The sequence below is a fragment of the Habropoda laboriosa genome, unplaced genomic scaffold (assembly GCF_001263275.1).
Source record: "Habropoda laboriosa isolate 0110345459 unplaced genomic scaffold, ASM126327v1 scaffold578, whole genome shotgun sequence".
Classification (NCBI taxonomy): Eukaryota; Metazoa; Arthropoda; class Insecta; order Hymenoptera; family Apidae; genus Habropoda; species Habropoda laboriosa.
In genome coordinates this window covers 423520-436019 of record NW_017100941.1, presented here as the reverse complement: position 1 = coordinate 436019, position 12500 = coordinate 423520, and the positions used below count along the sequence as shown (strand labels likewise).

The 12500-nt window shown below is 40.0% G+C and overlaps 1 protein-coding gene across 1 annotated transcript in view; it reads right to left on the bottom strand.

The window, feature by feature from the left end:
• Window positions 1-12500, bottom strand: part of LOC108577590 (ras-GEF domain-containing family member 1B) — a 70644-nt gene that overhangs the window by 47953 nt on the left and 10191 nt on the right. The window lies entirely within an intron of this gene.

Sequence of the window (12500 nt, the reverse complement as noted above, 5' to 3'; positions counted from 1 at the left end):
CATCAACGATCAAAAGCTACCGAGTTTCTGTCGCGACGTTATTCACAAGCTGCCAGAAAAATTGCAAAAGTTCATCAACAATAATGAAAATTATTCCGATCATACACATTTCCATTCTTTTTAAATAAAACTTCGATTGTACCATTTCTACACCTGATACTTGCTACTGTATTCTTTTCTATTTCCTACTGACCTCGGCCCGTACAACAATACCCAATAATAATTATGTTAATTATCGTAGAGTGAAAACGTAACCGATGAAATTCGAGATTTCGAGAAAACATTAATCGAGATCGGCTGATTAGAACGAAGTGACGTTGCAATATCATCACGTGATCACCAGCTGCACAATTCTTTCGGGATATCTGCCAAATTCGACTGCTGTGAAATCCCCTAGACTACGTCTATACAACACACTCCGGACTCTTGTTTGCTTCGTGTACACGGAGAATCGAAACCAACGAAGTGCTGTAAAAATAGGGTAAAAGAACGGTGAAAATTGTAAAGATAAACTGCTACAATTCTATCCGATAATTTCTATCTTGTTTTCCGGCGACGCGAAAAATACCGATGTACAAAGGGAAACCAACAATTTCGCACAGAAACGATCGTTCGATCGAAGATTAAATCACGCACCGGGGAAGATTTATAAATATTAAAAACGTTCGCGTGCTATTTTCTTCGCAACAAGTAATAATTAACAAGGCGATATGCACGTTTCGTAAATAGTCGCAAATTACCAAATGACAGTTCGTATAGTATATCTCTGATAATTCTTCCCTGAGCGATATTTAACGACAGATTAATACGTTATCAGCAAACGTATTAATTAAAGTAACGTCGTCGCCGCCCGATTAAATATGCTGATGCATAAAGCCGGATCTGATTGCAGAGGAAATACGCAGTCGGTCGATAACGTCGTTAAACCGATATTTAACGGGGAAAAGAGGAGGGGGAGGTTGCAGGATTTAAATTCGTTTGAATCACACAGAGAAATCCATGAAACTGATTTCCGATGACTCGTTATCGGGACGGGTTAAGCGCGATGTAATAATCGTTGGAATTTTACAGGCACCGGCTCTTGTGTGAATTTCAAACCTGCAGCTGCATTTCGAGGCGATATTTTGTAACTTTACAGCGGCATAAGTATCGTGCTTTACGAGATTCGTAAAGCACAAAAGTGTAACGTCGAATGAAACGTCTGATTCTTAGTGAAATGTTCCTTAACTTGACTCTTCATTGACGAACAGTCCCTTCAGGACACCATTCGTGTTTTTAGTATTCAGAACGTTTGGGAAAATAGGTAATAGCAGTGATATGCACAATTTTTGTTAATCTTCTGAATCTAATTTGAAGGTATTTGAAATTTGCAATAATGATTATGGGAGTTGTTTTTAGGAATAGCTTTGGTAAATTCTGGCTGTGTAGATAATTCACCGAACGTCTAAGTTTCTGTCAATTAAGTACAATATCTAACTTACGAATATTACACAAGTTGAATAAAAAGGAAATGTTCAAAAAAAATTTTTGATGGCTAGTAGTCAGTAGATATAAAGATATCTTTAAAAATACAAAGAACCTTCGTGCCTCTAAATGGCTTTTAATTCAAGATTATTTGTCCACTTTGTATATAAATTTATACTAATACAGTAAATACAAGGAAATTAAACGATCTTCTTAGAATTTCAAAACGCGTCCAGAAAGATCGTTGAATTTTCATACGAAGGGAAATTTTTATGCAATCTACCTAGCTACGAAAAAAGCACAGAGAACATTGAAAAATTTTAGTTTTCTGCACAACTACCTTCGACACTTACACACTTATTCCCACGTGTCTCAAACTGCTGTATTCTCTCACAGAAAAATTCTTTCGGCAGCTCTTCAAAATATTCGTCCACAGCAATTTCCAATTCATCATCCGAAGCAAACTGTTCGGGTCGCGTAATGTTCCAAAATTGCCGAACCGGTACGAGAGTTTAATCACACCTTGATTTATTCAGTGTGAAATGCTAAGAACTAGTTTTATTTGCAACAGAGTGATACTTGAGGTGATGTCGCCACGAGACTATCAAAATACTAATTTTCGTAAGACCAACTGCCAAGACTTCCAAAAAAGGACGCGCTTCTGCCTCGTTTCCTTAGTTTCATCCGCTCGGCCAGTTGTTGATTGGTGGCCGATTTCTTCTGGGGGTTGTAGGTGCTGACTCCTCATCGGAGGAGGTTGTTTAGGTGGGACGCAGCTCTTTCCAAGGGAAGGGGATTGTTGCTTAACATTAGAAAACCCCCATTTTTGGGTTTTTCCCAGGGGTTGCCGCGTGACTTTCCACCGCGCATGTGACCTCTCCACGGAGGGTACGGTACGCGCGAGAGGACCGGTACCTCGGTCTGGCGGCCAAGTGTAATTGAACAAGTTTATGACGATAATCCGCCAGACCGAGGGTTCGTCGCGATTTCTTGCGAGGCAACACAAACCGTTCAAGATTCTTTTCCAGACGTTTCGAGAAAATCTAAAATTCACGTGAATCTACATTCTCGAATTAGATTTGCAAAGGTAAATCTGTTGGTGAATCAAGTTTTGCACAGACACACAAAAACGTCACAAAAGCTCGACAGTGCAGCGATTATTTCTTAACGTAACGTAGGTTCCATCAAAATTTCCTCTCGTATTGCGTTCAGAGATGGAGGAAATATGGCCGAAACGAGGAACAAACGCGCCACGGCCTTTCTGTTAATGTTTGCGATGGTTCAGCCCGGGTCCGAGCAACGGGGAGAGAAACTCTTGCAAGTTGGTACGTGGACGAAATCAGAAATTCGTTTCGACCGGGACACGGTCGAATGCCTCGAGCTTTTCACTCGGCCCTGTAACAAAGTTTCTACCTGTGCCCTGTTAAATCTGCGAGCCATTAAAGTTGCGCCGACCGGGGCTAGGTAAGTCCGGACGACTCGCTGGAGGATTCAAATGGCTTAAACTTATCGCGGGTTAATACAGTATTGACGGGGCAGAATTCCTGCCTCGTGAACTTGCCATCGACGCGGAACGCCGAAGAAGAGGGAAAAGGGAGGAGGAGGAGGAACGTCCACCCTTTGGCTCCGGCTGGCTTGCCGTTCTCCTTCGAAATTTCTGCCCGCGGAGTTTCCACCGATTCGTCGAATGCAAACTAACTACGCGGAGCAAATCTTGCAAAGCTTTTTTCCCCTCTGGTTTTCAACGGGTAATTGCAGTCCGGATTGTGGCAAATGACGGTTGCTTCAGATCACAGGGCAAGCAGAAATCGATGGAAAATGGAGGGAGATGTAAATTTTGGTTGGATACTCGATGCTTTTTAGTCACGATATATGCGACAAGTATTTGTCTCATTTCAACGCAAGAAAATTATTTACCTCTGATTAAAGAATATTGTGAAATAGTGAGACTAATTTTACTCAAATTTAGTCTGATACTTTTGGTTCGAGTCTAAATATAATCTATGAACTAAATTAGCTTAGAATTTTTAACGTTCGTGTCGCTAATTTTGGAGATTTTAAGCTTACGTTTAAATATAGTCTTTTAAAAATTATAAATTAGTTTGGAATGTGTCTTTCGAGAAGATTTTGAAAAGAGTATGAATAGAAGTAGCAATAATCAGAATATTCTCTCTATGAACAATTCTTCTACGGGGGAGTGATTCTCGCGAAAGTGCAAGATCGATCATTTTGCGACGTTACGCGCAGTTTCATCGTTCCTCTAAATGAATTGGAAAAAGAAAAAAATAGCGAGATGCGAACATTGCGACTCTTAAAGTTCCAACGAGCTATAAACCATTCCCGTTACTTCCACAGTCATCTTCTCTTCGCATCAGCGAGCACAGGTGACAAAATATACGATCTTATTGCTTTTCTCTTTTACCGTCTGTTTCAAAATTTCACGCGATTCCAAGTTGTTTTATTGCTCCATTGTAAAAGTAACAGCGTGGCGCCTGAATGGTATCGGAATGAAATGCAAATGAAAAGGAGAAGGATTAAATAAGCACTAAAGCATGACGTAAAATTTAGCTTGCTGTTATAACTGTCAAATGACGTTTACTTCAATTCTTCTCGTGTACATTAAAAAAAAGAATCAATAGAATTCAGAAATTGTTACTACTGTGACTATCAGATCACATTTACCTGAATTTTCCTGTGTATTCTAAAAAAGAATTTATTAGAATTAAGAAATTTTATTTACAATTGCAACTATCAAATCACATTTTCTTTCATTTTTCTCCTGTACGCTGAAAGAAATAATTCACCGCAATTAAGAAATCTTACTATAAGTGCTAATATTACAACGCACAATGGTAAACGTCCCTCCCTTCATCCATAGCCTGAAACACAACCGCTTATTTTAAGCACACCGAACAAACCTCATCACGGCCGACAAACAATTAACTCAATTCCGCCGCGAACTCGTCTCAATTCCATCGAGGCTTCCGCCACATCCGGCAGGATGCGAACTCGCCCCTGTCATTCACCGTGTTCCTCCATTCATCGTTGCCTACGTTCGCGCGAACAAACGCCCGGCGCCGCATTCCCTACTTCTTCTGATCATTTTATGCACCGTGGGCTGTATGCAACGCGACGCCCACAAAATCTACCCCACTTATATCCCGCTCTTTTTTCTCTTCCTTTTTCCTCCAAAGCGGACAATCGCGACGCGCGTTTAATCGCAAAGGAGACCGGAAAACAAATCCGCAAAACCGGGTCCCCGCGTTTTAGCTAAACTTTTGTCGTCGCCGTAACAATCGCGGCCATTCAGAAGCTCCAGGACTGGCGTCGTTCCTGTCCCGAAAAGGAGAAGAAGGAGAGAACGAAAAAGAAAAATAGACGAAGGAGGAAAAAGAAGAAGAAGAAGAGAACACAACGGGATGAAGAAAACGCACGGTCCACCCGTTATAAAACATTCCAACGTCACCGGGCTATCCGAGCTTCCACGGGGCTGTGGCCAGCCGTTTTTGTTTTCACCATCGATCCTGCCCGCCGCGAACCACCTTGCCCAGACACCATTCCTCCTTTCCACTTTCTCGTACACGCTTAAACCGCTTTTGTTTTCTGCCCCGTTTCGCGTCCAACCGGGAACAACCGGCATTACGCAAGCTTCCACGGATAAGTTGGCGATAAGACTGTTCGTCGTGCGTTCCTCGCTATACCCGTGTTGTTAATACAGGCCGCCGAGGGAAAAAGGGGTTGCGCAGCTCGGACGAACGATGCTGCCGAAGAATACGGCGAAGGGTTAGAGTTTCTTATTGTAAGGGAATTTTTTGTTCTGCGGGGAAAAACTGGTTGATGAAATTTCTTAAATTGAGAAAAATTGGGAAATCTTTTGCTTGGAATATTGAAACAACAGTGTGTTTTATGTAAGAAATGAAATTTTCAAATAGTGTACGTTTTGTTGGTGAAAAATTGTAAAATTTTATGCTGGGAAGGCTTTATGCGGGGAAGGTTTTATGTGAGAAATACTGCAAGAATGGCAATTTTAAGATTCTCTGCAATTGTTTCACATTTACACAGGTTATTTTTTATACGAGAGTCAGTTAAGTGGTGTGCATAAGTTTCTCAAACTTGAATGTAAAATTCGTGAAACGTGAAATAGAAGTACTTTACATCTTCGTTGCAATGACATTGTACTGTGAATTATAAAGCTGTAAATCCATACACTTCAATTGTTCAAATAAGTTTTCGAAAATAAAAATTTGCAGTTAATTGCAATAGAAGGTTGAACAGGTATATTTTTGTAATTTTCTGTCCTCTCCAAAGCACCAATCGTCCAATTTCGAGAAAAATAAGTGCAGCGTTTTCTCCAGGAAAGAATGAAAAAAAAGAAGAAAATTACGAAACAACTACAAGGAAATCGCCTTAATTAGAAGGCAGCTATAATTGAGCGGCGACGATTTCCGCTTTAAGGAGGCAATAAAGCAAACGACTGGAAACTTTCATTCTGGAAATCATCTAATTATTTCCGTCGTTTTGTTTCGATTTCTTATTGCCTCTCATCCGCCACTACATTCCTTCCTTTCGTTTTCCCCTTCCATTTACAATTACAGCAATTCCATCGCTTTTACGCTTCGTTTGTATCGTCCGGCAATCTTAAACACTGTTACTAGCATTAAAAAAGAAATATGAAATTGTGCATTTTTATTTTCACATTCAATATTTATCTTCTCTCACATCTCTTAAACGATTCTTCTTACGAACTGGCTATTTTTCACTGCACGAATGAAAATTTAATATTTGCACATTGAACATCAGTCGTTAACATTTACTACCTGTTCCATTTGGTGTTTAATTTTGTGCGAGAATTATTTATCGTGTCGCAATATTTAACATTAATATACGGATAAAGTAAATTCGCCATTTCATATTTCATATATATTCGTGTTTCATAATTACAAAATTTTATAGCAATCAAATTTCCACAGCAAAATTCATACAAATAAAAGAATTGCATTCATGCAGATATGTACCACTGGCAAAAAGGCTTTTTAACAAGCAGAACGACGAGAAAACGTTATTTCATGTGAAATTAAATTCCACACACCTCAATTATTGATAATAATTTCGCGTCAAACCTTAGGATCCGAAAATATTAAACACGTATTTTTAACAGCTTCAAATATTCATATTTACAAGGTGAAATTCAAATCTCTTTCCGGTTAACTTTGGCCAAAAATTCTTATCAAAGGATAGTGCCGCTATCACCGCAAAATTCCCTAATTCCACCTAAATTCCATCCGAAAATTACAATCCACCTTAATAAAAGAGAACCGCAGCTTATCTCCGAAACCATCATAGCGATTAATCTCGCATAATCTCGGCGTTTTCATTTACACGCGCCTAGAGCGAGAGGTCCTTTGAACGGTGCGCGACGGTGCGTCGCAATTTCGGATTCGTTTAGCGGCAAAGCTAACGAACAACAAGCGCCGTGTCGCGTGAAAATTTCATTTCTCGCGAGACGTGAGTGCGTGGATTAGAAACCGTGCAAGTCGTCGTCGTCTTCCTGTTGCTTCGCGCCAAAGACAAGCAAAGCGTGGAGAAGCTGGGGAGAGAAAGGGAGGATCGAGAGAATGATGGGAAGATAGATTCAAAGCTGATACACCTTGCTCGGGAACGAAGGTGGGCAATCTTGTAATAAGTGATCGCGAAATAATGAAGAATCTTCGAGAGCCCCGGCGAAATTTATCCAGCCTGATGGAATCCATTAGAGCCGTCGTTCGCCTTTTATTTCAGACACCGTACCTCTATCGTGAGAAAAATGCTATAGCACGGGTAACGTAAGAGGTTGGCTCAACGAAACGGTGAAGTTCCTTCCTCGGGGAAATTAATCGATGGAGAAACAGAGAAATCGCGAAACTTCCAACCCTTAACTTCGCTTTCACCCCTTAACGCTCATATTTGATAGTAAATTTTTTAAAAGATTATTTTACAAATATTAAAAATTTTATTTCTTTCCAAATTATTTCCTAGGTATACAGAAATAAGTTTCGCGTTCATTCGTAACGCTGAGACTTAAATTTTTGCCGCAGAACAGAGAAGATAGCGCAGTATGAAAAGTGAAAGAGAATAATTAAACAAAATTGCACTTTTTCGAGGATTAATCGTGCACGTGTAAGACACGAGTGTTAAAGGGTTAAGGCGTCTCGAAGTGAACGAAACTGTGTACATGATTACGACGTTTCGTCTCTCCCCTAGGCAAATGCTGCAGGGAGGTGGTGAAGAGATTACGAGACTGAATTATGTACGAGCGGAGAGGTTCGCGTTTTGATCGATCTATTGGAAGTAACGATCTTATGTTTGAATTTCGCTGCTTTGACGTTTTGTCGGGGTGAAGCACGGTTTTGAACGCGTAATTTGAGTAATGTACAAGCTGGGATTATTGAATTGGAGAATGGCCGAGGTTGAGATTTTCGTGTTAGGGATTTTCATTTGGAAGAGGATTTTAAATAGACATTTGCAACGGTGGGAAATAAATTGATATTTGTACAGTTAAAATTATTAAATTCTGGATAATGAATCGATCAGACGTTAATCGATTAGATGAAAGTTGAATTGGAATTGAAATGTTTGTGTAGAAAATATTTTCATCGTATTTTCAAAACATCTTTTAAAAAATTTGGAAATTTTGATTTACTGCAATATGCACTGATCCTGTAAATATCATTTCTCAGTATCCTTGTATAAAACATAATATGCGATGAAATATCGTTAACCTAGGCAGTTGATTAAACAAACGTTATTCTCTCAAAATTTTATTCATAAAAATATTGAAAAAGAAGGCTTTTGTATTAGGCAAGTATAGAAATAATAATTATTTTGCAAACAGTAAAATTGTAAAACATATACAAGCACATCATTATCTATTTCTTTAATTAAATGTTACTCTCCTTGTTCCAATAAGAAGCACTCTTCGTTAATATAAATTTCACGTCACACAATACCGCAATATCAATTTAACAATTTACAAAAAAGTATTCTCTACATATTATTACCAATTTGTCCCTCGCAGCCTCGCAATCTACTCTTCGAGGCTACGGGAATTTACGATAGAAAGGGAAACAATATCACAGTATTCTCCTATCCATCGCTTCAAACAATTCCACCGCGCAAAACAAAGTATCAGCTGAAACGAACAACAAAGTCTTCCTGTCGTCCTGTCGTTGATATCAGTGACTTCAAACGAGCGCGAAATTTACGGGGAGCGCTTATGAAAAGCTGCTCGCCCCGCAAACGTGTCCAAGCTGAGCTTGCACAAGCCTTCGAAGCAGAGATCACTATCGCGTGTGCAAGATCGCGCACGCGGAAAGATTGTAAACTTTATTACTTCCTTCATCTGGCAGATATAAAAAAGGGTCGCGATTTATACGCGTTTTACCGGGCCCCTTTGTGAGAATACTCTTTTTTTTAGTAACTGTAGGATAAATAGAAATTTTGATAAAAATTCCACAGTTTTCTAGTCTAATCGAATTTCAACTGAAACTTCTGTGTATTCTAGAAATTAAGTTGACGTTGTTGGAAATATTCGAGACTTGGATTTTTCTATTTTTAAATAGAAATAGGAGAACTGATTAAGATTGATTATTAAGGACAACGAACTGATTTTCACGAATTTGATCCTGTCGATCTCTATCTGTTCATAAATCCTGTATGAGTGGAATAAGTAGTGAAAGTTGAAGCTCCAAATTTTATCAACCTTAGCTTGAATTGTTTCGAGAATTGAACGACTGGCCAAATAAGAATGAAATTAATTATCAATGTTGGTTTGAGGAAGGTTGAGTTAATTCAAGTCCACTCAACTATTTTTATCCTAAGCTAATTAACTATTAACTTCCACTAAAAAGTCTTTCCCCATACATGGCAATTTTCCCCATAAGGTAAAAATTCTTTACTAATCGACGAAAAATCATTCGTACATTTCTACCGAATTGCTTATCGAACTGCTACCTACAACAATTCAGAAAAGACGAAACACAGGAAAATTCGCATCCATAAAACACAATTCCACCGAATAAGTGATCTTCACGGTATCAAAATTCTCCTGAAGATTGCTTCGTAGCAGCTACTTGATTAAAACGAACGGCGTCGGTTACTCTACGCTTTATTACTCCAGTTACGTCGCGCGTTATGTCATAACAGCGATACGTAAGGATTGTAAAGTGACGCGTGTTCGTTATTCGTCGCTGCTTGCAATTCCAGCGATAGTATACCGGCTCGAATCGCTCGCGATGGACGTCCGTTTCGCTTCAAGGAGGCGCCATTCCGGAGAAATTGGACGGAACGAGGGTCCAAGTGATCACGATAACAAATTTTCCACGGTCGACGGTGGAAAATACGAAACGACACCAGCCAGAGATTGCAGTTTACGAGCTGCTGACCGGCAGCACGACTCGAGAAATTTCGTCGTACTGGCCAACCACTACCACCTTTGTCCAGTAATCTTATCGTCCTCTCTTTCCCGGTGACTTAATGGAATTTTAAACGTTCGTACCTTATCGTACGAGCAACGACAGCTGCTACGACTAACGAGCTTGTTAGGTGAATTCGGATAAAAGGAATCCCGTTTGTAGCATTCAAATGTGATTTGCGCTGTTTTAGTGTAACGTTGTTGTTAAGGCGTATCCTGTAGCCGGATTTATGGCAGCGAGTCAAGTGGTCGCCGTCGCAGGCAAATATCGCTTTCTCAAAACACCACAAGTGTTTATTGCGTTGCCTGCGACACTTAGTCCCTAGGACCAGCCCCTGCCATAAATCCTGGAGTCTCCGAACGGGAAATAGAAAAGTGGCCCACGACTTTTGCCAACGTCGATGGGCCGCTTGACTTCAACAAAGCCTAGAAAAGCGGAGATTCCACAGGATTCCCACGCATCCGTCCACCGAACACTTTCTCCGGTCGTTGTCTACCCCACCCTAAGATAACGCGCTAAGGGCGAAATCGAGGGAGGTTGCGATGCACCGGAGTAAACTGATTGGTGATTTTAGAAAAGGAAAAATCACCAATCAGGGTGTTTTTAGGAAAATAGGAGTCTTCGTCGAGGGACACATCCCTCAGGGAGTAAACTGATTGGTGATTTTAGAAAAAGAAAAATCACCAATCAGGGTGTTTTTAGGAAAATAGGAGTCTTCGTCGAGGGATACATCCCTCAAAAATCCCTAAGCACAGTACAAATATTTCCAAACATATTACTCGTCCACCCACCAGACAAGCGTCTAAAGAATAAAATTCTCGTTCTCGATACAACGCCGCGAACACAACACGAGAGAGACCAGGTCGTAGCAGCTTAATACCGAGCGTTAGCACTTTAATAAAGCGGACCCGCGATCGCCTTTGAATTCACCGGGGAGGAAAGGACATGGAAGTGGCGAGCATTTTCCGACGCTTTCCGCATTATACCGTTCGAAGAGGAGGAGAGAAAAAAATACCCGGCAATACGGCAGGAAAAATAGGAGGTGGGAAGAGTGGGAAGAGTTTGGAAGGGCGAACTCGAGGTCCCTTTGTTACACCGCGTTGAGTCTTCTTTTCTTTTCTATTCATTTCGTCCGAGCGCGCCAACACCATACTTCCCCCCCTCCCCTCTCTCCAACCCTTTCGTTCCTTTCCAACCGGCGGTTTTTATACATCCGGCTTAATAAAACGTTCAACACTTTTTCGTCGTTACACCGTGCGTTTACCAGCTTCCAATTCAGTCTTCAACCCGACCGCCAACCCTTTCTCCACCCACGAATGTCGCGAAACACGATTAAAATGAATAGAGAACACGCTGGACAGGAAAAGCGTAAAGAGACTTCCTTTCTTCCCCTTTCGTGGTAAAAATGCGCTTCTTGATGATAAAGCTTCGTGTTCTTTTATTTTTTACGGGAGAAAGATGGAGTCGGGGTAAATTTCTTTGATTGAAATTAATTGGACTAGGGCACGCGACTCGGACAAATGTATTGTTCACCTTTGTGAGTAGAGATTTTTGGGAAAATGTGCAGATGATAGTGTTTCGTGTTTAACTGCGGTTACGATGGTTTTTCTACGCATGTGACATTTTTCTGATGGTTTCTTTCATTGTTTAGGTATTCGCTGCATATGAAATGTAGTTTTAGTAAAAATATAAAATACGGTGTAATTATGCTGTTGTTAAAAGAGAAAATTTAGCAAGAATTTATTTCTGGAGGAAATCAACTTTTGGTCAATTAAAATGCGATCAGTGGGAATTTGATCTTGAATTATGGTCAACAGTCTGCCATTTAGTAATGAAATAATTGACGAATTTGGGCTAGTTTCGATCATTTGAAAACGAAATTCTCAAATCTCAACCTGTTACGTATACCGTATTAATTAATAAATCTTGTCACTGAAAAATGTTCATAGTAAATTTAATACAAGGACGAACTCAGTGCTAGAAAATGGTAAAATAAATTTGTATAATATGAGACATTTAAAACGAGTTGTGAAAGCGATTATCTTGTGAATATCATACGAGCTTTACGCAATTTCCATTCCAATTAAGACAGGATGTCATTTCCATGTGTTCTACGAGTAGACATAAATACAAAATTACGAAAAGGAACCCGAAATCTTCAGGCTATTCACTTGAGTTCAGTTTGAAATAATAATCGATCATAAAGAAACAGAACTAATTTCTTCAACATCCATCTAACTGCGAATTGCATCGATTTTTAACACACTTTTACACGTTCACGCATCAGAAAAATCGTCGAAGCTATAAAACACGCAGCGAACAATAAAAAAAAAAAGAAACATTGCTCTTTCGAACCGCAACCGTAAACTGTCACATGGAAAATCAAGGCAATATGGGTTTCCAAGTTAACGTTCCGGATGATAGCTTTGTGCGCGCGTGTAAACAGGGAAACGGTACAGCGAGTCGCAGAATTGAACACGGAATTGTAACTTTCCGTGTTTTCCCGTACGCTTCGCGGAAAAGTTCTCGCGGGGAGACGATATAAAAGATGGTCTCTTATTGCTTGTTTCGAAGTGAAACGAGAAA